The following is a 23,673-nucleotide window of genomic DNA, read 5'->3' as shown; positions in this document are numbered from 1 at the left end:
AAATAAGTGCGAGGACCGTGAAAAAATGCATGGATGCTTTGCCTCATGGCCTTCAGCGTAGTCGGCAGGATTCTAACCTGCGCGGGAAGACCCCAATGGATTTCTAGTCCATCGCCTTAACCACTCAACCACGACTACGGGAGTAGACCAATTTCTGCTCAGTTTGTGTCCAACAATGCTGCCTGACCTACTTGCAACCAACCCAGCTCAGTCAGCAAGCGGAGATTGCAAGCTAGCCCTGCAAGCGGGTAAAACAGCGGTCCCACTGAGGAGAAATCAGGCTGCCATGTCTCATCCTATGTAATGGGGTTTTTCAGTACTGGCCCTGGGGACCGACAGCACTGCACAATTGGGAAGTCTGTCTTGTTCTACTCACTCTGTGAGCACTCTTTCCTAAAGGGCTGACCATCAGAATCAGGATTGCCGAACAAGGGAGATGCACTGATCCCCGGGAGCAGGAAGGAACATCGCTCTAGTACAGAGTCAGCAGAAGAGATGGACCGTAGTGATAGCAAGCTGAGGCCTACACAAAGAAGACTGACCTTCGCCCAAACAGGGACTTGAATTAAGCAGACCACCTTCTGCCATGTTGTGTGTAACACTGCTGCCTGACCTACTTGCAACCTAGCAAGCGGAGATTGTAAGCTAGCCCTGGAAGCAGCTAAAACAGCAGTCCCACTGAGGAGAAATCAGGCTGCCATGTCTAATCCTATGTAATGGGGTTTTTCAGTACTGGCCCTGGGGACCGACAGCACTGCACAAATGGGAGGTCTTTCTTATTCTACTCACTCCGTGAGCACTCTTTCCTAAAGGGCTGACCATCAGAATCATGTGTGCCGAAAAAGGGAGATGCACTGATCCCCGGGAGAAGGAAGGAACACCGCTCCAGTACAGATTCAGAAGAAGAGATGGACCGTAGTGAGGGCAAGGTGACTCCGCCAAAAGCAGACAGACCTTCGCCCTAACAGGGACTTGAACCCTGGACCCTCAGATTAAAAGTCTGATGCTCCACCGACTGAGCTATCCGGGCTCTTATGGAGCACTGGCTTCTCACCTTTTATAAAGCAGCAGTTTTACAACAAGCTGCCTAGAAGAGACGCAGGTGTCACGAGGATGAAAGCTAGAAGCAGTTATGGCACAGAGAGCGAAGGACCATAGAAGGCACAATTACCGTCACAGAAAGCTAAAGCAATACTGCAAATCCCTCCCGTAGTCGGCAGAGTTCGAACCTGCGCGGGGAGAGCCCAATGGATTTCAAGTCCATCGCCTTAACCTCTCGGCCAAAAACAGGGCAAAAGGGACTACTACAAGGGGGAAAGAAAGGGAAAAGAGAAGGAGAAAGGAGGGAAAGCAAGAAAAAGGAAAAAAAATTATCCATCAAACTTCATGAACACTCACAAAGGATTTAAGTAAAGTGTTTGATTGGTTTTTGACTTCATTTTTAATAAAAAAATTAATAATAATAATCTGACAAACACACCACACACTCTTGCCAGGACTTGCACCTGGAATCTTCCACCCAAAGGGTGGATGTGTTACTATTACACCACAAGAGTTGTGTCTTTCTTTTTTTTTTTTACAAACACTGCAAATTAAACACTGGAAACAGCAACTAAAAACAAAATGTTCACAGCACAACACACACACAGCACAACATATGCAACTATATAAAAACCTAATTATATACATTACTATATACACCAATGAAAAAAAAATCAAAGAACTCCCTGTACATTCTGCCTCCACTGTGCAACAGAGAGGCCTGAGGCTGGACAATACCACCGGCCCTTCAGCTGAGTGTGGCCAGTTGTCTTATTTTTTGCCAGCCCACACTGCTTGCAGATATAGTGATATATATCTTTTGCTAGTAGTTTCCGTGGTGGTTCACCTCTAGCCACTCGCTCCTCATCCTCTTGGGCAGCTTTCTGCCTTCTCCATGTGCGCTGCCTGGGCTGAGTAGAGGGACAAGTTTACGATGGCAAGGTATTAGGCTGCTGGAATTGGGGAGGGGGCTGGAATTGGGGAGGCGGCTGGAATTGGGGAGGTGGCTGGAATTGGGAAGGTGGCTGGAATTGGGGAGGGGGCTGGAATTGGGAAGGTGGCTGGAATTGGGGAGGGGGATGGAATTGGGTAGAATGAGGCAGTGGTAGACCTGGTTGGTAGCTGGGAAAGGGTGGGTAGGACCCAGGGGGGAATGCAAAGTGTGGTGCTGGTGGGTATATGGGAAATGCAGAGTAAGATCCAGGAGGAGGGGTGGGCATTGGGCACCTGTTGGAGATACGCTTACGAATGAAGGCCTCTCCCTCCTGATTTGCTGAATCCTGAAATACCATGGCCTCATGCCCATGCTGTGCAGGAACAGCTGGAAGTTCGCCCACTTCAGGAAGAGCCTCCTTTGCCAAATATACTTGTTTGGGCAGTGCAGTACCCTGCAGAAGCATGTCTCTGTCTACACGTTTCTGTCTTTTTAGTAGCCTGCAAGAGAAACATTCTTCATCTTAAATTAGCAATTTAAGTGAATAAAAGCCCATTGTCTTTACTTCCTGTAGCATCATTTTTAAAAGCATGTACAAGAAGGCTTTATAAGTACAATCTTGATATACTACTGTGATTGTGCAAAAGTATCGCATAAAAGACTCACCACGAGGAGACAGTAGTGGTGTTTATCGGGACCAGAACTAGGTTAGTCTGTCTTAGAACCTCTCTGCTGTCCTCCATCAGCTGTTTTAAGTGGCTGTATACCACCACAATAGATTGTGGAATTGGCAGAGTTTTTCCTTGTGTGTCCCTGGGCCTGTTCCGTGCTTGCTGAAACTCTTTCAAAAGCCTTAGGCAAACACATTCACAGACCCTGTGGACTTCAGGGTCCTGAGCTGCCTGCCCATGAGTCATGAACAATCTATGGAAAAGAAAGATGATATAATCTGAACTGTATACTGGGTTATAAACTAGTGACGATCCAAATAGTCAAATTACCTCTCTGCTGCCTGCTGTCCTGGAGCAGAGCCACTCTGCTTCCTGGATGCTCTCCAAGGTCCTGTCAAAGCCTTCTTATTAACCCTCTGGCTATATTTTGATGGTACCTTGTCCATGGCATGCAGAGCCATGTACAGCTGGACTATGTGGGCCTCCTCTTGTGATGACAAGGCAGTGATCGTTCGGTTTAGGCCAACCAATTAGGCTGCCAGGGCATCAACTGCCTCCCAGCCCAAGACACCTCTGGAATCACACTGTGTACTCTGGAAATTGAGAAAAATGCCAAACACAGTCCAATAAACATATACGGTGTTGTAATAATTATTTTGCATTGTACATGCATATATTTTAACTTTACACATTGGTGACAATAGGCGTTTTGCACTGTACCAGATAAATTTTTTTTAAAGTAAAAAATAGTACAGGATAGCAATATTACCTGGCTTGATGTGCTAGGACTTGCAGTGTCATCCTCCTCTTCCTCAGTGACCTCCTCATCTGGGGATTTGGGTTCAGTGTCACCCACCTGACTTGTCACCTGGGCCTGCACGACAGCTACTGGAGAGTCATCAGCCCTAAGGTCAGCTGCATGGCACACAGTCGTGTCAATTTCACTATCCTCTTCAGGCTCCTCTGGGGGGACTTCAGGCATGTCATTGTGGTGTGCAATCAACTGGTCGCCTCTATTGGACTGGGCCAACAAGTACTCCACTGCAATGCGCTCCCCTGCAATAATTTGTACCACATTGTTAATGGGGAGAGGACACACACACTCACACACACACACAAACAAACAAACACAGGAGAGAGAGAAATACTCCAATGCTCAGCATTTTCCTGTGAGATATCTTACCAGTGGGTTTTCCTGGAGGGGTAAATTCTGGCATCAAAGCCCGACCAAGGACCCGTTGGCTCATGCTGTTTAAATGAGACATTGTGCAGACATCAAATGTCCTTAGGGTTGAGGCCCCCACCACAGATACAGCTTCTTTTGCCCGGCTCATGTTCCACCTCGAGGCCCCCTCTAACATGTACATTTGTGTGTGCATGGCATTGCATCTCCATCCTAAGAATGAAAATGCACAGATTTAGTCAGCAATTATTTTAAACTGAGGACATACAAATTTAATGACACAGTTATAGAACAGTAACACATAATAATGAGACTGATAGTAAATTCCATGAAAACAAGCCAAATCCAGGTAGCACCCAGGGTTCTGTTGTTGACACAATAGTGATCTTTTCAACGTAAAAATCTACAAAACATACTGCAATTTAATATTCAGAATTTACCAGGAATGAAGGCACACTGGTGGCGGTGAAAACTCTCCAGCGAGGATGACCCCCTGCCGCACCTAAGCACGTTTAGGACTTTGCCACCCTTCTGGAGTGTGCCCGTCTTTGTGTACAACTCTACATGTGGAGGGTCCTGGATGCACTCGAGGTGTTTTTGTTGCATCTTAACCAGGCGAAACCCTGTAGTGTCAGTTAGCTCCCACACTGATTCCAGCAGCCCTGAAATCATGGCCCGGATCTCCTCAGCCCTGCGTGTCCGCCGCCTACAGTGCTTCGCGAGTTCACCTGGGCTGATGCTGGCCATGAGCTGAGCCTCAGTGGGAGCCTTTCCACCATGGCTGCACTTCCACTCCCCTCTCTTGGCAGCCTTAAGTTCTTTCACATCCTCCTGATCCCACTCAAAGATACAGGAGGAAACTTTTGAACAAAAGGTACCATAGAGAGGGTGGTGCTCTGTAGTAAGGCCACAGTTGAATCTTCTCATAAAATGGAAGATATCTAGCCTTACAATAGACTTCCATGGCCGAAAAAGTTTTAACACTGAAGATGCACCTGTGGAGGAGAAAAAACATTCATTTGATTTAATTTCAAACATACTTTTCAGTCAATAGAATTTATTAAAATTTTTAATACACTGGCTGTAAAAATAATACTAATTAATTACCATCACCAATAGGGAAAGGGGAACTTTTTTACACCACTATTAACTTTTATAAAATATATTGCAGTGCACATTTGATAAAGTAGTAATTTGAAAATCTCACCTGACTGACTGCAGCAATCCCGGTCAACATAGATGACCTCAGGCTCTGGCTCGCCAGCATTCTGGTAGCGTTTGACGACGCCCTGGCACAGCTCCTCCAGTCCTGCGCCTTCAGCTGTTGTCAGAACACTGTTCAGAACCTGGCCGAGCTCATTGCCAATGTTGGTCATCCATGCAGCCGTGTCCCCAATGCCACCAGCCAGCTTTTTGGTGATCTGAAAAACAAAAAGAAGGAAAAATAAAGACATTCTGACAAGCTTAATTATACATTTTCTTTGATTTGTTATGGTACATTATAATATATATATAACACAAATGTATATAACACAACATTTTTCATCATGTTGAAATTCTTTCTGGCTGAAAATAAACCTCATGCTGAAACCTTCATGTATTGTACCTTCTTTGTAGAATCCATCTTCAGGATTCGGCCATAGGTGGAGGTAACCACCCCCTTCATCTCGTCCAAATGGCTGAGGATATCGTTGGAAGTGGCCTGAAGGGTGCGGGTGCAGAAAAGGCAGGTGCCGTTGCAGATTGGACCAGGGTAACCTTTCTCAAATGATGCTCACAATCAGAGAGGTACTGGATGGTGCGTCATGCCCACTCCTCACTGTGGGCTTCCTCTACTGCTGACTGGAAGTAGGAGGAACTGTTACCACTGGTCCTTGGCCTGAGGAAAGTCACACATTTCCTGTCCAGGGCTAGCTGAGTGGTCAGCACCGCTGGAAACATGGTCCTGTGTGCCACATCCAGTTGTGAAAGGATGTCCTGGCTCCATGGGCATACTGGCAACTTGCATGCACTGCAGCGTGGATAGTCCCCACCCACAAGGTAATAGCGGCTATCCATGTCAATCACCTCCCTGACCTTCGGGTAAATTCCTGAATGGTGCATCTTCCGGCCACACTGTGGGCATTTAAGAGGAATGCCCCACATCCTCATTGGTGCCCACAAGAACATCCTCTGTCGGAAGTACCACCCGGGCTCAGGAGGACATGGCTTGGGCTGCATCGATGGATAAAACCAGTTCACCTGGATCTTCTGCCTCAGCTGCCCTGTGGGCTCATAGAGGCACTTGGCAATCCACACCCAATCTGCTGGCTGGAGGACTCTCTTGAACTGACTGGGAAGAAAGCTCTCCCAGTCAGTAATAGCCTGAGGCAGAGATGGTGTAGGCTGCAGTGAGGGTACTGGATGTGAGGATGGAGTGGGCTGTGGAGATGGAGAGCACCGTGGAGGTGGTGGTCAGGGCTTTGGAGCTGGAGAGTGGTGTGGGAATGGAGTGGGCCCTGGGGATGGAGACACTGGTACTGGCATTGGAGACGGCAAGTGCTGTGGAGGTGGAGGCAGCCATGGAGATGGTGAGGGGCAAGGAGATGGTGTGGAATTTTTTGAAGGGCTGACATGTGGAGCCAATAGAGCCCCATAATGGCTCGACTCAATGTGTTGGAGGAGTCCGACGGCACCCTGGACCCTGACCCCACAGCTGTCACACCTCTCTTCAACGTGGTGGTCAGAGAGGTGCTCGGAGAACTTCTCTGCCTCCACAACCACACTACACAGAGAACATTTCACCCCATGTACTTCCTGTGATGTCCCGGTCTCCTCTGAGCTGCCGCCTGCCTTTACCTTAGGCCCTGACTCAATCAAGACCTTATCTGTTGACTGGGAGAAAATTAATATTAGGAACAAAAGAAGGTCTTACTATTCATGTTAAATAATTACACCAATTACTCTGCAGAACTGTACTGAGAATATATTCTGAGAATATATCAGGGGTTGGTGCATAAAATAGTGTATTACATGATACAGGGACTTATCATGCCTTTGATATATTATATCATATACCTACCTTATGGAACCCACAAGTGCACACTATGTGCCTGCCAAACAGGTCCACCTTATTCCCCCTTTGCAGGGGACAGGCATCAATCCGCTCCAGGACCTCCTTCCATTTTCTGCTTCCAGGCCTTTGTCCTGTACTGAACTGGAAGGTGCCCTGGGCATACCTGTGGCAGATGTCGTTCCAATAAGCAGAGGATTTGCCTGTTTTGGTCATATCTGAACAATAATGGGGAACAAATCAATGTGGTTAAATATGTGTTATTATAGCAACAGTAGAAAGGAGCTTATTGGAGTTTTATATTTATATATACACACACACACACTCACACACACATATTCAGTATATATATATATATATACAGTATATATATATATATATATATATATATATATATATATATATATATATAAAGACTCACATCAAGTATACAAAAGCAGACATGTTGAGTGGTGAAATATGTTCACTAATATGAAATATGAAATAATAATAGTTTTCTGCAATAAATGTGTTCCTACTTGCAAAAAATTGCAAATAGCTTTTAATGTATAATTATAAAAACTGTGTTTGTATATAAAGTAAGAAAGGGGGAAAAACTAGAGATTTAATGAATACCTGGAATAGTAAAAGATTTAAATACATTCAGTAAAGAATCACTTAGTCATGACTGAAATAACATAGGGAATGGATACTTGGAATACTGAATGATGAAATGAAATTCTTGCAAAGATATAGAAAATAAAAACTTGTTATGAATCGAAGGCTTAACAAGCATCAGTTAGCGACACGTTAAGTTAGCTTGCCTTGCTACGCAAGCGTAGAACGATCAGAATTATCTTTATTCCAAATCATGAATTAATGTTTGAACAAATAGGTTAACACTGATGTCACGGATTTGTATTGTGATAACGCTTACCTTGAATCTCCGCATAGCAGATGTCCAGTGAGTTACAAACAGCTGGAATATCACGAAACTCATTCAGCCAATCAGCGGCGAGATTGGCATGTCAACTTGCTGATTGGCTCTTTCCTCTCGGTAGGAATTGATTGGCTCCTTTCCCCCATCTGTTCGAAAGTTTCGGATTTGCGTTAGGACCTGTTCGGATTAATTTAGGATGTGTTCGGACTTTCGTTCTGACTTTGTTAGGAAGTGTTGCGACCTTGTTCGGAAGTATTCAAATGTTGTTAGGAAGTGTTCAGCCGTCCGATCGCTGGAAGGTACGGCCACGACTACGCCTAATGTTAGAAAGCAAGTGCCCTTGTCTGGTGGCGCCCTGCACAGGCCAAGCTTCAGAAACAAAATCAGGCAGAAAGATGAGGTGGTAAAAAATTTTCAACCTTCCTGTATACTCAACGGCAAAAGGTTGCCGTGACCCGGATTCGAACCGGGGTTGCTGCGGCCACAACGCAGAGCACTAACCACTATACGATCACAGCGTGCCACTGGCTCACCTAAAGACAACCCCTGGAGCCCGGATACAAGAAGCAGCAGCGGCGTGTTTGTCCATCGAAGAGGGACTGGACATTTCGCAAATAAGTGCGAGGACCGTGAAAAATGCATGGATGCTTTGCCTCATGGCCTTCAGCAAACAGTGTAGTCGGCAGGATTCGAACCTGCGCGGGGAGACCCCAATGGATTTCTAGTCTATCGCCTTAACCACTCAGCCACGACTACAGGAATAGACCAATTTCTGCTTAGTTTGTGTCCAACACTGCTGCCTGACCTGCTTGCAACCAACCCAGCTCAGTCAGCAAGCGGAGATTGCAAGCTAGCCCTGCAAGCGGGTAAAACAGCGGTCCCACTGAGGAGAAATCAGGCTGCCATGTCTCATCCTATGTAATGGGGTTTTTCAGTACTGGCCCTGGGGACCGACAGCACTGGACAAATGGGAGGTCTGTCTTATTCTACTCACTCCGTGAGCACTCTTTCCTAAAGGGCTGACCATCAGAATCATGTGTTGCCGAACAAGGGAGATGCACTGACCCCCTGGAGAAGGAAGGAACATCGCTCTAATACAGAGTCAGCAGAAGAGATGGACCCGTAGTGATAGCAAGCTGAGGCCTCCAAAAAGTAGACTGACCGTCGCCCAAACAGGGACTTGAATTAAGCAGACCACCTTCTGCCCTGTTGTGTGTCACATTGCTGCCTGACCTACTTGCAACCTAGCAAGCCGAGATTGTAAGCTAGCCCTGGAAGCGGGTAAAACAGCAGTCCCACTGAGGAGAAATCAGGCTGCCATGTCTCATCCTATGTAATGGGGTTTTTCAGTGCTGGGCCTGGGGACCAACAGCACTGCACAATTCGGAGGTCTGTCTTATTCTACTCACTCTGTGAGCGCGCTTTCCTAACGAGCTGACCATCAGAATCAGGTGTGCCAAACAAGGGAGGTGCACTGACACCCTGGAGCAGGAAGGAACAACGCTCCAGTACAGATTAAGAAGAAGAGATGGACCGTAGTGATAGCAAGGTGACTCCGCCAAAAGCAGACAGACCTTCACCTGAACAGGGACTTGAATCCTGGACCCTCAGATTAAAAGTCTGATGCTCTACCGACTGAGCTATCCGGGCTCTTGTGGAGCACTGGCTTCTCACCTTTTATAAAGCAGCAGTTTTACAACAAGCTGCCCAGAAGAGACGCAGGTGTCACGAGGATGAAAGCTAGAAACAGTTATGGCACAGAGAGCAAAGCACAATAGAAGGCACAATTACCGTCACAGAAAGCTAAAGCAATACTGCAAATCCCTCCCGTAGTCGGCAGAGTTCGAACCTGCACGGGGAGACCACAATGGATTTCAAGTCCATCGCCTTAACCTCTCGGCCACGACTACGCCTAATGTTAGAAAGCAAGCCCCCTTGTCTGGTGGCGCCCTGCACAGGCAAAGCTTCAGAAACAAAATCACGCAAAAAGATAAGGTGGTAAAAAATTTTCAACCTTCCCGTATACTCAAAGGCAAAGGGTTGCCGTGACCCGGATTCGAACCAGAGTTGCTGCGGCCACAACACAGAGTACTAACCACTATACAATCAAGGCGTGCCACTGGCTCACCCAAGACAACCCCTGGAGCCCGGATACAAGAAGCAGCAGCGGCGTGTTTGTCCATCGAAGAGGGACTGGACATTTTGCAAATAAGTGCGAGGACCGTGAAAAATGCATGGATGCTTTGCCTCATGGCCTTCAGCAAACAGTATAGTCTGCAGGATTCGAACCTGCGCGGGGAGACCCCAATGGATTTCTAGTCCATCGCCTTAACCACTCGGCCACGACTACGGAAGTAGACCAATTTCTGCTCAGTTTGTGTCCAACACTGCTGCCTGACCTACTTGCAACCAACCCAGCTCAGTCAGCAAGCGGAGATTGCAAGCTAGCCCTGCAAGCGGGTAAAACAGCGGTCCCACTGAGGAGAAATCAGGCTGCCATGTTTCATCCTATGTAATGGGGTTTTTCAGTACTGGCCCTGGGGACCGACAGCACTGCACAATTGGGAAGTCTGTCTTATTCTACTCACTCTGTGAGCACTCTTTCCTAAAGGGCTAACCATCAGAATCAGCTGTGCCGAACAAGGGAGATGCACTGATCCCCGGGAGCAGGAAGGAACATCGCTCTAGTACAGAGTCAGCAGAAGAGATGGACCGTAGTGATAGCAAGCTGAGGCCTACAAAAAGAAGACTGACCTTCGCCCAAACAGGGACTTGAATTAAGCAGACAACCTTCTGCCATGTTGTGTGTAACACTGCTGCCTGATCTACTTGAAACCTAGCAAGCCGAGATTGTAAGCTAGCCCTGGAAGCGGCTACAACAGCAGTCCCACTGAGGAGAACTCAGGCTGCCATGTCTCATCCTATGTAATGGGGTTTTTCAGTATTGGCCCTGGTGACCGACAGCACTGCACAAATGGGAGGTCTGTCTTATTCTACTCACTCCGTGAGCACTCTTTCCTAAAGGGCTGACCATCAGAATCATGTGTGCCGAACAAGGGAGATGCACTGATCCCCGGGAGAAGGAAGGAACATCGCTCTAATACAGAGTCAGCAGAAGAGATGGACCCGTAGTGATAGCAAGCTGAGGCCTCCAAAAAGTAGACTGACCTTCGCCCAAACAGGGACTTGAATTAAGCAGACCACCTTCTGCCCTGTTGTGTGTCACATTGCTGCCTGACCTACTTGCAACCTAGCAAGCCGAGATTGTAAGCTAGCCCTGGAAGCGGGTAAAACAGCAGTCCCACTGAGGAGAAATCAGGCTGCCATGTCTCATCCTATGTAATGGGGTTTTTCAGTGCTGGGCCTGGGGACCGACAGCACTGCACAATTCGGAGGTCTGTCTTATTCTACTCACTCTGTGAGCGCGCTTTCCTAACGAGCTGACCATCAGAATCAGGTGTGCAAAACAAGGGAGGTGCACTGATACCCTGGAGCAGGAAGGAACAACGCTCCAGTACAGATTAAGAAGAAGAGATGGACCGTAGTGATAGCAAGGTGACTCCGCCAAAAGCAGACAGACCTTCACCTGAACAGGGACTTGAACCCTGGACCCTTAGATTAAAAGTCTGATGCTCTACCGACTGAGCTATCCGGGCTCTTGTGGAGCACTGGCTTCTCACCTTTTATAAAGCAGCAGTTTTACAACAAGCTGGCCAGAAGAGACGCAGGTGTCACGAGGATGAAAGCTAGAAGCAGTTATGGCACAGAGAGCGAAGCACAATAGAAGGCACAATTACCGTCACAGAAAGCTAAAGCAATACTGCAAATCCCTCCCGTAGTCGGCAGAGTTCGAACCTGCACGGGGAGACCCCAATGGATTTCAAGTCCATCGCCTTAACCTCTCGGCCACGACTACGCCTAATGTTGGAAAGCAAGCCCCCTTGTCTGGTGGCGCCCTGCACAGGCCAAGCTTCAGAAACAAAATCACACAGAAAGATGAGGTGGTAAAAATTTTTCAACCTTCCCGTATACTCAAAGGCAAAGGGTTGCCGTAACCCGGATTCGAACCAGGGTTGCTGCGGCCATAACACAGAGTACTAACCACTATACAATCAAGGCGTGCCACTGGCTCACCCAAGACAACCCATGGAGCCCGGATACAAGAAGCAGCAGCGGCGTGTTTGTCCATCGAAGAGGGACTGGACATTTTGCAAATAAGTGCAAGGACCGTGAAAAATGCATGGATGCTTTGCCTCATGGCCTTCAGCAAACAGTATAGTCTGCAGCATTCGAACCTGCGCTGGGAGACCCCAATGGATTTCTAGTCCATCGCCTTAACCACTCGGCCACGACTACGGGAGTAGACCAATTTCTGCTCAGTTTGTGTCCAACACTGCTGCCTGACCTACTTGCAACCAACCCAGCTCAGTCAGCAAGTGGAGATTGCAAGCTAGCCCTGCAAGCGGGTAAAACAGCGGTCCCACTGAGGAGAAATCAGGCTGCCATGTCTCATCCTATGTAATGGGGTTTTTCAGTACTGGCCCTGCGGACCGACAGCACTGCACAATTGGGAAGTCTGTCTTATTCTACTCACTCTGTGAGCACTCTTTCCTAAAGGGCTGACCATCAGAATCAGGTGTGCGGAACAAGGGAGATGCACTGATCCCCAGGAGTAGGAAGGAACATCGCTCTAGTACAGAGTCAGCAGAAGAGATGGACCGTAGTGATAGCAAGCTGAGGCCTCCAAAAAGTAGACTGACCTTCGACCAAACAGGGACTTGAATTAAGCATACCACCTTCTGCCCTGTTGTGTGTCACATTGCTGCCTGACCTACTTGCAACCTAGCAAGCCGAGATTGTAAGCTAGCCCTGGAAGTGGGTAAAACAGCCGTCCCACTGAGGAGAAATCAGGCTGCCATGTCTCATCCTATTGTAACCCTTCCTATCCTGCTCATAAGAGGATGGGCCCTAGGTTCGTTTCATATATACTCTTGTATGTGTGTGATATTCAGTATTAAATATATGGGTCACTAAAATGCCTTAAACTTAAACTTGGACTAAGACAAATACCTAAACTATGGTAAATAACTGAATAAATGTCACATTCTACTCAAACTCACAACAGAAACCTTGGTGTAAAAATAACAAGTTCTCACTTTAATTAAATAAAATAATTGTAAATAAAGACAGTATAAACTAAATGAAATGTCTGTGCCCTTAGGCTAAAATGCAAACACCAGTATACAATGACAGTTCAAAAAAACAGTGTTTTCTTCAGGAATAAAATATTTCACACAATGTTTCACTTTTATAAAAATAATAAAAGCTGGCACCCCTTATTAGAAAAACAAACGTTGCAGGCCTGAGTCGTGGCTCGGGATCGTTGGAACCCAAAAATTACAGGTTCATTGAGTTATAACAAAAAAAAAAAAACAGATACCTTTTCCAAGCACAATGTTCCAGTCAGTTCACCTCAGTCCAGATGAGAATGGAAGCGCACACAGGTGTCCACACCGATATCCACACGATCTCTGATGATTATCCAACGTTGCCAGAGGAATTCTGAGCATCCCTGGTAGCTCAGAGCGCTATCTGGTTCACGTCCTCTCGTTTCCTGGTCGGGAACTGACGAACAGCTACATGGCTAGCTGCGTTAGCTAACAGCTGCATCCACACAGTCCGATCACGTTTCTCTTAGCCTTTAGCCCGTGCTTAGCCAGCACGGCAGTCTGCATGTAATCAACAGTAATATACTTCGTGCTGAAATTAACTGTCGCTCACAACTATCACTTGTCACTTACAAGATTATCAGGCTGACCATCAAAAGTACAAGCTATCAGAAGTTCAGCATAACAAGCTGTTCAATGCACAAACGAACTGTTTAATCCACTTTTTTTCTCACATGCGTCTCTCCTTCCATCCTTATCTCTTTCTGTGTTCGTCCCCCTCCCCTCACAGGCGTAAGGTCACATGACAAAACAACCTGGTTTTAACAGAATTATTCTTCCTCTAAAAGAAAATAATGTTTTCTTTTTTTGGCTTTTACATTATGAAATAAACTAACGTTCTCTTTTACAAACACAATTTAACATGAATTCGCCCACTTTTAAAATACAATGAAAACATCAGATTTTTAACCACCTCTTACCTTTATATTCTTTTAACATGTTTTTTTAATCAACATGAACTATTTATTTAAATGTGTTTTAACATTTCAGCTGGGTTACACCCTCCCCCTTCTAATAGTCTGGTGTCCTCAACAGACAACAACCACTCAAACTCTACTTTAGGATAAAGGTAAATATAACAACAGCTTATCTAAGTTTAATTCTTTCCAATCTTAATAACCACACCTCTGTGTATGATAGTGATTGGCTGATCTCTAGCTTTACCAGGCTCATCATAGGTTAGTCTTACTACTGGTTTGATGGGTCTTTTCGAGCGTGTTTCAGCTTTATTAATCAATGGCTCTGGTGTTTGACTAGCATCTACGCTAACATCTACGTCTGCAGACTTAAGAGCACTGTCATCTTGACTTTCATTTGGTTCAACTTCTGGCTCTTCAGAGCTCTCCTGTCCAGTCTCCTCCAGCTCATCATCAGTTTCAGGAGCAGCATCCGGACTGGGTCCCTCCTCCACCTTATCATCCTCTTCAGAGCTCTCTTCTGACAGAGGGGGATCTACATCCTCCTGCATGTCCTCTGAAAGGTGTGTAGTCGGTCTGGTCCTGGGAGTCTCTCTGAGCTTATAGCAAATCCTAGTAGGTCTGTAGTACTCCGAGTCGGAAGAAGAATCAGTGCTGAGTGGCTCGGGGAGGACAGTGTTAGCTAAGGTCAATGTCTGTTTTCTGGAAGTCTCAGTTCTTGTTCTTGCCCTGACACATGAGTCATGATCCACCTCTGCTTTTGGAAGTCTCACTAGCTGTCCTATTGGCAGAATGTGGTCTCTGTGAAGCGTTTTAACACTTCCCTTCCCATTCTCAGGCCTGAGCTTATATACAGGAAGATTTGGCATTTTTCCAACAACCAGGTAAGGCATAGGATTCCACCTTGTTTGCAGCTTGTGTTTGCCTTTCAGCCCCAGGTTCCTGAGTAACACTCTGTCACCGACGTCTAAGGACTGGAAACTAACTCTTTTGTCGTAGGACTTCTTGTTCCTTTGATGAGATCTATTAGCCATTTCTGATGCCAGCCGATAAGCTTTTTTCAAGTCCTCTTTTTTTACTTTGCCACATAGCGGGAATGACTGTCTACTTTCCCATCCACACCCGTTCCAAAGCACAAGTCCACCGGAAGCTTGGCTTCCCGGCCAAACATTAAGTAATAAGGTGAATATCCTGTTGAATCACATTTAGTGCTGTTGTAGGCGTGGACCAAGTGTGGTACATGTTGGCTCCTCTGACGCTTCTTGTCAGGTGTTAGCGTTCCTAACATAGAAAGCAAGGTCCTGTTGAACCTTTCAGGCTGCGGATCCCCCTGCGGGTGGTAGGGAGTAGTACGCGACTTACGAATCCCCATCATCTTTAACAGATCTTGGATCAATCTACTCTCAAAATCCCGCCCCTGATCAGAATGGATCCTAGTTGGTAGCCCATAATGCACAAAGAACTTGTCAACTAAGATCGTGGCCACTGTTTGAGCTTTCTGGTTCTTAGTGGGGAAAGCTTGTGCATAGCGTGTAAAGTGATCAGTTACGACCAATACACTGCTCATTCCTTTTGAGTCTACTTCCATGGAGAGGAAATCTATACATACAAGATCCATTGGTCCCCTGCTGGTAATCTGGTGTAAGGGAGCTGTTCTTTGATTAGGGGACTTGCGTGTAATACATTCTCCACAGTTTTTAATATACTGCTCAACATCTTTGGCTATCTTTGGCCAGAAGAATCTCTGTCTCAGCAGGTCAGTTATTCTTTCGATTCCGAGATGTCCCAAATCATCATGTAGGGCCCTTAGAACAGTGTCTCGATACTTGGTCGGCAAAATGAGCTGATTGACGTTCTCCTCTGAAGGCAATTTAGACTGGCGATATAGAAGACCAGCATTCAGAGTTAGTTTGTCTTTCTCTCCTTTCAGTTGGGAAAACTCTGGATCATTCTCAACATGTTCTGGCCATTTATGATGCTGGACAGCCTGTAGTGCAGATCCAATGACTGGATCTTCTTTTTGTGCATGTACTAGCTCATCTTTGGTTATGTGTTTCAAAGCCTCAAGCTCCATGTGCATGGGGAATGAATAGATGTTTGGAATGCATTCTGGGGGAGCTCCGAGCTGATCCACATAGCGGACTGAAGTAGGTAAGCTGACTCTTTGACAGATCGACTTCACCCCATCCTGTGATATGGTTTCCCAATCTAGGTGGGAATCATCATCCGGAAAATGTCGGGAAAGAAGATCGGCATCTATGTTTGTGCTTGCCTGGTCTGTACTGCACATCAAAGTCATAAGTCGATAAAGCAGCAAGCCATCTGTGTCCCACTGCATTCAGCTTAGCAGTTGAGAGCACATATGTCAAGGGATTATTGTCGGTCCGTACCGTAAACCGGGCTCCATACAGGTAATCCTGAAAATGATCCACGACAGCCCATTTGAGTGACAAAAACTCCAGCTGGTGAATTGGATAACGTTTCTCTGACTGACTCAGCTTTCTACTTGCAAAAGCCACTGGTCTCAAACCCTCTGAATGCTGCTGATAAAGAACTGCGCCAACTCCCTTTAAGCTGGCATCTACATGAAGGATGTATGGCTTCTCTGGGTCGGCAAATGGTAGCACCGGAGCATGTGTTAGACAGTAGATGATCCGATGGAAAGCATCGGTTCAGGACTGATCCCACCTTTGATCAAATGGCTCAGATTCTTTCAGATAGCTCTTGGAGGGATCTTTGTTTTGCTTTTTACTCTTTTGTGTCGGAGCATAGCCTTTGGTTAGCTCTGTTAAGGGTCTAACTATGGAAGCATAGTTGGCTATGAATCGCCTATAATACCCGCAAAACCCCAAAAAAGATCTCAGGGTCTTCAGGTCAGTCGGCTTGGGCCAGTTGGTAACTGCTTCGATCTTTGCAGGATCTGGTGAGATGCCTTCAGATGACACAATGTGCCCGAAGTACTTTACTTTTGGCTGGCAAAATTGACACTTATCCAGAGAAAGCTTCAGCCCAGCCTCTCCGAGTCTGTCGAGCACCTTAAGTAGCCTCTCCTCATGTTCTTCTAATGACTTCCCAAAGACGATAATGTCATCCAAGTAAACAAGAACCTGTAGAAGGTTCATGTCACCCACAGTCTTTTCCATTAGCCTTTGGAAAGTAGCTGGGGCTCCTGTTATTCCCTGGGGCATTCTCTCGAACTGGAAGAACCCCAGCGGGCAAATGAACGCCGTTTTTTCCTTGTCTTCTTCGGCCATAGGAATCTGGTAATATCCACTTCTCAAGTCCAACACAGAGAACCATTTGCTGCCAGACAAAGAGTCTAATGCATCATCGATGCAAGGGGTGGTGTACTGATCCGGTATTGTACGACTATTTAGTAACCTGTAGTCAATACACATACGTATGGAACCATTTTTCTTTCTGACGATGACTATTGGTGATGCGTAAGGGCTGCGAGACTCTTTGATGATGCCTGCATGCGTGAGCTCTTGAAGATTTTTCCTTACATAATCAATGTCAGCAGGAGTCAAACGTCTGGACCGTTGCCGGAATGGTCGGGAATCAGACAGACGGATGGTGTGCTCTACCCCTTAAGCTTCTCCAACCTCCCATTCCTCCATGGAGAACACATGTGATCGTTGGGAAAGCTTCTGCCAGAGTCGCTCTTTCCATTCCTCTGTTACAGGGGAGTCTCCAAAGTTGATCAGGGTTTTGTCAAAGTCTGTTGCGGTTGTCTTTTGGAAAGAGACAGTAGTGACACTCTCAGTAAGATACATGTGCCCTATGACAGTGCCCTCTGGTATAACCGTCTCCCTAAGGGACTGATTTTGGACTAGCATCTGGAAGTTGTTAACATTTACTGCATTGCCAGGCACAACCATGGGCTGCAATAGCACACTAGCTGGAAGTGGTGCTGAAGGGGATGTGTCTACCATCAGGATCTCTTTATCAACTTTTTGCATAAACTCAACTTTACAGCTGACCTGTAAATCTTGCCCAGGGGGAAGTGTAAGGGAACCTGGACCTTGCCATGTAACCCAACCAACATCATCATCATCGACGGTAGGTGAAACTAAAGTTGGGGGTTTAGGCATGTTTTCGCAATGAACTTGTATGCCAAGAGTTTTGGTGATGTCAAGACCCTTTTCACTGCAGCGCTTGACCAGATTTCTCACATGACAGGTATTTGTCCCTATTATGACTGGTGTCTGCTCTTCAGACCTAGGACTGGGGCAAATGAGAGCAAGAACTGTTACAACCTCACTGATTCCAGTAACATCTGGAGGGTATTCCAGATCTACCAAACTGTAGCCACGGTAAGGATAGCTGCTGTTGGATTCACTCAAACCCCAGATGGCCAGACCAGAAACAGGATGCACGGGGACATCTGCGAGGTGCTTTTTGTACCATGACTCAAAAATAATAGTGACCTGAGAGCCACTATCCATGAGAGCATTACAGGGATGTCCTTTTACTTTCAACTTTACCAAACTGGGGGGCCCGATCCAACCTTCTGGAATTACCGCTGTGACTGGCCTGTTTACAACACTTCTTTTTACATCACAGTCTACTTCAGAAGGTGTGGGGTCGGTAACAGGCTGGTTTTCTTTCACAATTTTTAGGGCTCGTATCAGCTTCCTTATGACTTTGTTTTGTTTTTCTGGGTTGTGGCACTTTGCAACAAAGTGACCATTCTCCCCACACCGGTAGCAAAACTGCTCATCGGAGGGTCTCGAGGGTCTGGTGGGGATTCGGGAACCAGCTTCCACCGCTGAGACGGAAGGGTTTCTGACAGAGGGCTCATATGTGTTCTCTTTCCTATGCAGCTTTTGCTGCAGTCTCTTGAATTGCTTCTTTAGAGCCACTAACCCGGAGTCTTGGCTTGGTTCACCTGAGAGTGAAGGGGTCACAGGCGAGGGATTGGAGAGTTCTGCTCTAGCTTCAGTAGGTTTGGGGGCCAGAGCAGCCACCATTGAAATGAGCTCTTTTACCTCAGCTTTTAAACTTTGGATCTCTGCCTGTTTAGCATCAGCTATGTGCTTTGAGCGCACTGGATTCACTGAATTGTTGAGTTTCATCCTGGATGTTTCATACTCCTCTTCATGACGAATTTCACACAGCAGTTGTAGAAAAGTTGGTGGGTTATCCTTCCTCTCCCTTAATCTTAACTGAATTAGCATCAGGTCAGAGGCGACAGCGCCTTTCAGTAGTTGAGACAAACGGGCTTTGTCCTTGTTGCTGGGCAAAACGCCTTTTCTCTGAACAACTTTAGACAGAGACCGCTCCAGGCGTCTAAGGAAATCAGACAACTTCTCCCCTGGTTGCTGGTACATCTGTCGAAAAGCAAAATACAGATCATCTCCAGACTCAGCAGTTCCAAAGGCACTCTCCAAGGCCTCCAGATATTCAGCTGGACTTGAATCAGGATGAGAGTCTCTTACAGCCTTAACTACTTCTAGTGCTGGTCCTCTTAAACATTCCATCAGCCTGCGCCTTTTCTCTCTCTCCATGCATTCGCTCTCCTCCACCATGAGCCATGCCTGCTCAAGCCAGTGATCAAACTGCTCCTCCCCAGGTGGAACTGGCAGAAGTCCTGAGAAAATGAGTAGACGACGGTACCCACCTTCAGCAGGAGGTTTACTGGTTTTCTCCAACAGATCTCCCACCGCCTTTAAGATGGATTCAGTAGAGTTATTGGGTGGTTGAGGGCTAGAGAGCAGGGCCTTAAGATCATCCATAGTCTTTCCCTCAGTCTCTAACAGCACTTTCAGTTTGGTACCAAACTCTTCAGGGGCTGGGTTGCTAGCTATGGTGACCAGGGGCCAAGTTTCTCCACTCTCAGGATACATCACTTCAGGGGGAATGCTTACAGTGGTGAGGTTCTCCTTAGTTTCACAGAGAACCATCAGGCTGCTCAAAGTAGTATCAAACATCCTGCCTCTGACACGCACACGTCCCAAGCACTTAATGGTTTGAACAACTTCTTCAATATGGGCTATTTCAACATCAGGTGGGACTATCACCATCAGTCCATGAGCCTCATCCAGCCCTTCTCCTCTGCACCACCTCTTCAGCTCAGAAATGAGCTGTGCTCTGTCTGCCATTTTGCTTTGTGGTTTAACAGATTATTATTTTTTTAATGATCTGCACTGACTGTTAAAACCCCAATACTAATCACAAATCACCCCAATCCCAGCGGTGCCTCCATTTTATGTAACCCTTCCTATCCTGCTCATAAAAGGATGGGCCCTAGGTTTGTTTCATATATACTCTCGTATGTGTGTGATATTCTGGATTAAATATATGGGTCACTAAAATGCCTTAAACTTAAACTTGGACTAAGACAAATACCTAAACTATGGTAAATAACTGAATAAATGGCACATTCTACTCAAACTCACAACAGAAACCTTGGTGTAAAAATAACAAGTTTTCACTTTAATTAAATAAAATAATTGTAAATAAATACAGTATAAACTAAATGAAATGTCTGTGCCCTTAGGCTAAAATGCAAACACCAGTATACAATGACCAGTATACAGTATACAATTCAAAAAACAGTGTTTTCTTCAGGAATAAAATATTTCACACAATGTTTCACTTTTATAAAAATAATAAAAGCCGGCACCCCTTATTAGAAAAACAAACGTTGCAGGCCTGAGTCGTGGCTCGGGATCATTGGAACCCAAAAATTACAGGTTCATTGAGTTAAAACAAAAAGAAACAGATACCTTTTCCAAGCACAATGTTCCAGTCAGTTCACCTCAGTCCAGATGAGAATGGAAGTGCACACAGGTGTCCACACCGATATCCACACGATCTCTGATGATTATCCAACGTTGCCAGAGGAACTCTGAGCATCCCTGGTAGCTCAGAGTGCTATCTGGTTCACGTCCTCTCGTTTCCTGGTCGGGAACTGACGAACAGCTACATGGCTAGCTGCGTTAGCTAACAGCTGCATCCACACAGTCCGATCACGTTTCTCTTAGCCTTTAGCCCGTGCTTAGCCAGCACGGCAGTCTGCATGGTATCAACAGTAATAAACTTTATGCTAAAATTAACTGTCGCTCACAACTATCACTTGTCACTTACAAGATTATCAGGCTGACCATCAAAAGTACAAGCTATCAGAAGTTCAGCATAACAAGCTGTTCAATGCACAAACGAACTGTTTAATCCACTTTTTTTCTCACATGCGTCTCTCCTTCCATCCTTATCTCTTTCTGTGTTCGTCCCCCTCCCCTCACAGACGTAAGGTCACATGACAAAACAACCTGGTTTTAACAGAATTATTCTTCCTCTAAAAGAAAATCTTTTTTTTTTTTTTTGGCTTTTACATTATGAAATAAACTAACGTTCTTTTTTACAAACACAATTTAACATGAATCCGCCCACTTTTTAAACACAAGGAAAACATCAGATTTTTAACCACCTCTTAACTTTATATTCTTTTAACATGTTTTTTTAATCAACATGAACTATTTATTTAAATGTGTTTTAACATTTCAGCTGGGTTACACCATGTAATGGGGTTTTTCAGTGCTGGGCCTGGGGACCGACAGCACTGCACAATTCGGAGGTCTGTCTTATTCTACTCACTCTGTGAGCGCGCTTTCCTAACGAGCTGACCATCAGAATCAGGTGTGCCGAACAAGGGAGGTGCACTGATACCCTGGAGCAGGAAGGAACACCACTCCAGTACAGATTCAGAAGAAGAGATGGACCGTAGTGATAGCAAGGTGACTCCGCCAAAAGCAGAGAGACCTTCGCCCAAACAGGGACTTGAACCCTGGACCCTCAGATTAAAAGTCTGATGCTCCACCGCCAGAGGTGGGTAGTAACGAGTTACATTTACTTCGTTACATTTACTTGAGTAATTTTTTGGGGTAACGAATACTTTTCGGAGTATATTTAAAGATGGGTACTTTATACTCTTACTTGAGTAAATTTTTGGGGGAAAATCTGTACTTTTACTTCGTTACTGTGGGCGACGCTCCTCTCGTTACTTTATCTTAATGCAATAAATGTTATAAATGCTTCAGTTTGTTCCAAACGCGCCGTCTACTTTTCTCTGGGCAATGAGCGATGCCCATTCGCGAATGATTCATTCTTTTGAGTCAATACTGTTCAAAGGCTTGATCAAACCAATTGGCAAACGAGTGAATTGGTTCATGAATCAGTTTGAATGAGTCGTTCAGTTCCCTGCCGCACGCGCTGAGCATCTGAAGTGGTTCACTCGGAGTTGTAACGTTTAAGAACAGAAAGAGCGTTGAAAACGTGGCTGGAACTGCACTGAATTGAAATCTGCAAAGGTTATTATTTGCTAGCGATGGAGATCCTTATTAGATGAACACCGCGTGTGCTGTCTACTGTTTAACAGGTAATAACTTGGGCTACATTCGATTACAGTACACGATAACACTGTGACATTAGTTTGTTGAACGTGTGTGGCTTATAACAGAGGGGAGTCAAGTTGAATGCAGCTTCCAAAAGACAAAAAATAGCCGATTAAGATTTTATTAATTTTAATACAATCACACTGGTGCAAGTCAGCTGCTAAATTCAGATCTGTGATCGCTTGCTGGCGCTGAGCCAGAGATAGATGCGTTTATACCGCGCTGCGCATTATAACAAATCACACATGATTCTTTTGAGCTTATTAAAGCATTGGCCAATCAGAGGTGTTCAGATGAGTCATCGCTAAAATGCCGGTGCTTCCTTCACTCGCTCACTGACTGAATACCTATTTCTGGCGAATTCTCTCGCAGGAACAACAAAGTGCAGATGTGTGTACGAATCTTTAATTAAGATATTGATTTCACAGTGTTAACAGTTTCAGTGATTTTAATGGGAGTTTCTGAGAGTGATTGAAATCTAGACTGTCAGTGAAAATTATCTTTAATAATGTAAATGTTATTTGCTCTCTTTCTGAACAATGAAAGATTAGTAGCAATATTTAAATCACATTAACTTTCAATGTTAAATTCACATTTAATATAAAGTCAGTCGTATTAAAAACATGTTATGGCATGACACCTATATCTGTTACTTAAGTAAACAGACAAGCTTTTATAATAAATTACATAAATTGGAGTAAAGGATGATGAAATATATACATTTATACACACACACATACATTACATACATTTTATCTATATATCTAAATAAAAATAGGCTCAGTATATATGACCCAAAGTAACTAGTAACTAACTACTTGAGTAGATTTTTTATCCGAAACTCTTTTACTCTTACTCAAGTAACTATTCAAGACTAGTACTTATACTTTTACTTGAGTAAATATTTCTAGAAGTACTTTTACTTGAGTACAGTTTTTGGGTACTCTACCCACCTCTGTCCACCGCCTGAGCTATCCGGGCTCTTGTGGAGCACTGGCTTCTCACCTTTTATAAAGCAGCAGTTTTACAACAAGCTGCCCAGAAGAGACGCAGGTGTCACGAGGATGAAAGCTAGAAGCAGTTATGGCACAGAGAGCGAAGGACCATTGAAGGCACAATTACCGTCACAGAAAGCTAAAGCAATACTGCAAAGCCCTCCCGTAGTCAGCAGGGTTCGAACCTGCGCGGGGAGACCCCAATGGATTTCAAGTCCATCGCCTTTACCTCTCGGCCACGACTACGCCTAATGTTAGAAAGCAAGCCCCCTTGTGTGGTGGCGCCCTGCACAGGCCAAGCTTCAGAAACAAAATCACGCAGAAAGATGAGGTGGTA

The 23,673-nt window shown here is 45.5% G+C and overlaps 5 non-coding genes across 5 annotated transcripts; all 5 read right to left on the bottom strand.

The window, feature by feature from the left end:
* Positions 1–56: 56 nt before the first annotated feature.
* On the bottom strand, positions 57–138 carry trnas-aga (transfer RNA serine (anticodon AGA)). The gene has a single exon. It is a non-coding gene; the product is annotated as a tRNA-Ser (tRNA).
* An 8,336-nt stretch (positions 139–8,474) lies between these two features.
* Positions 8,475–8,556, bottom strand: trnas-aga (transfer RNA serine (anticodon AGA)). The gene has a single exon. It is a non-coding gene; the product is annotated as a tRNA-Ser (tRNA).
* Positions 8,557–10,068: 1,512 nt separating this feature from the next.
* trnas-aga (transfer RNA serine (anticodon AGA)) lies at positions 10,069–10,150 on the bottom strand. The gene has a single exon. It is a non-coding gene; the product is annotated as a tRNA-Ser (tRNA).
* A 1,484-nt stretch (positions 10,151–11,634) lies between these two features.
* Positions 11,635–11,716, bottom strand: trnas-uga (transfer RNA serine (anticodon UGA)). Its single transcript has one exon. It is a non-coding gene; the product is annotated as a tRNA-Ser (tRNA).
* An 11,784-nt stretch (positions 11,717–23,500) lies between these two features.
* Positions 23,501–23,582, bottom strand: trnas-uga (transfer RNA serine (anticodon UGA)). Its single transcript has one exon. It is a non-coding gene; the product is annotated as a tRNA-Ser (tRNA).
* Positions 23,583–23,673: the final 91 nt, after the last annotated feature.

This window comes from Carassius carassius, chromosome 18 (assembly GCF_963082965.1).
Source record: "Carassius carassius chromosome 18, fCarCar2.1, whole genome shotgun sequence".
NCBI classification, from domain to species: domain Eukaryota; kingdom Metazoa; phylum Chordata; class Actinopteri; order Cypriniformes; family Cyprinidae; genus Carassius; species Carassius carassius.
Note: the sequence above shows the minus strand (reverse complement) of the source record. Positions and strands in the feature narration are given on the sequence as shown.